Genomic DNA, 1,886 nt, shown 5'->3' with positions numbered 1-1,886 from the left:
TGTCGTGGCTTGCAGGATCTTAGTTCCCCAAACAGAGATTGAGCCTGGGTCCCCCAGCAGTGAAAGTGCCAGCTCCTAACCCTGGACCACCAGGGAATTTCCACAGTTTTCTTTTTCTTGATGTGTATTACCTCCCTTCCAATTAAGGTCAGTGATTGAATAAAGACATGATGAGGTCACAGGTTGGGTTCCCCAGGAAACAAACTCTGAGATTGAGTTCAGTAATAGGAAGGTCTTTATTTGTTTGTTTATTTTTAAGGCAGTGTTCCTTAAAACTTTCCACAGAAAGAAAGGATGGGCAGAGGGAGAAGTTGGGCTGCTGTGAAGTCAGTGAAAGCCTCAGCCAACTCTCTGAAGAGCTCTGAAGCTGGGATGACCCTTTAGAGTTGTCCTGAGTTGGATGGGTCCAGACTTTTATACCCCAACACGGACAAGGTTTTGGATAGTTAAGGGGAAAGGTAACAGGCACAGGAAATGGCATGATATTAGCATGGGTGATGGCCACCACAATGCACCACCCAAATCCCCTTTCAGAAAAGAAGGACTTTTCCCCCTACCTGCTGGGAGTGCTGTCCACAGATAGCATTCAGTTATCAGCCCCCTCTCAGAATTACTTCAGTTGAAAAGCATTGCCTTGCGAAGAGAATGCCCCCTTCCCATGGCAGCCAGTAGTCGTCACGAGAACACACAAATTTGTTAAGTTACTTCCCTTTATTAGACCCACTTCCTACAGTTGTATAGCAAGAGGCAATATACTATAAGGGGTAATGTGGGCTCTGGAGTAAGAATGTGTGAATTAAAATTCTCCCTTTGTTCTCAATAATTTTGTAACATCAAGCTAGTTACTTAAACTCAGAACCTCAGTGTTCTCATTTTCAAAATGGCATATCAGTTAGGATAAAGTTCGACTCCATATAAGGGGGGAAAATAGTAACTTAAATGAGATAGGATTTTCTTCTTTTTCACATAAAATAAATCCAGAAGCAAGCCATGTAGGACTGGTATGGCAGGCTTCTTCCAGATCACTGCTCTATCGTCCCTAGTGTATGGACCTCATCTTCACTTCCAGACATTTTTGGTCCAGGAAGCAGGAAGGAGAAAGGGTATGCCTTCCTCCAACATTTAAGAAGACCTCTCCAAATGTACATTTTCATTTATTTCTAATGGCTCTAAACTTAGTCACACAGTCATCACACCCCCTCCCCAGAGACCAAGGAGGCAAGGAAATATATCTTCCAGCAGTAATATCCTCATTTGAAAATGAGGGTCTTTTAGTAAAGGAAAAGAGAAGGAAAGTATAAGGAAGCAAAAACAAACTGTTATAAATAGGGTAATCATAATGTTTATCTCATATGGTCGTTGTGTGAATTAAATTAGTTATACATGTTCAGCACTTAGAACAGGCACTTGGCAAATATTCAATAAATGTTGCTACTGCTGTGCTCACTTTGGCGGCACACATACTAAAATTTGAACAATGCAGAGATGAGCCTAGCCTCTGTGCAAGGATGACACGCAAATTCATGAACCATTCCGTAAGTTTTTGTAGAGACATGGATGGACCTAGAGACAGCGAAATAAGTCAGAAAGAGCAAAACAAATACCATCTTTAATGCATATATGTGGAATCTAGAAAAATGGTATAGGTTATCTTATTTGCAAAGCATAGAGAATAAATGTATGGATATCATAGGGGAAAGGAGGGGTGGGAGCAATCAGGAGATTGGGATTGACAAATATACGTTATTGGTATTTGTATAAAATAGTTAACTAATGAGAACATACAGTCTAGCACAGGGAACTCTGCTTGGTACCCTGTGCTGACTTAAATGCAAAGGAAGTAAAAAAAAGAGGGGGTATATGTATATGTATAGCTCATTAACTTT

The 1,886-nt window shown here is 40.8% G+C and overlaps 1 non-coding gene across 1 annotated transcript; it reads left to right on the top strand.

The window, feature by feature from the left end:
• The first annotated feature begins 1,439 nt into the window (after positions 1-1,439).
• LOC133068559 (U6 spliceosomal RNA) lies at positions 1,440-1,543 on the top strand. The gene has a single exon (XR_009695535.1). It is a non-coding gene; the product is annotated as a U6 spliceosomal RNA (small nuclear RNA).
• Positions 1,544-1,886: the final 343 nt, after the last annotated feature.

The sequence above is a fragment of the Dama dama genome, chromosome 13 (genome assembly GCF_033118175.1).
Source record: "Dama dama isolate Ldn47 chromosome 13, ASM3311817v1, whole genome shotgun sequence".
Lineage (NCBI taxonomy): Eukaryota > Metazoa > Chordata > Mammalia > Artiodactyla > Cervidae > Dama > Dama dama.
Note: the sequence above shows the minus strand (reverse complement) of the source record. Positions and strands in the feature narration are given on the sequence as shown.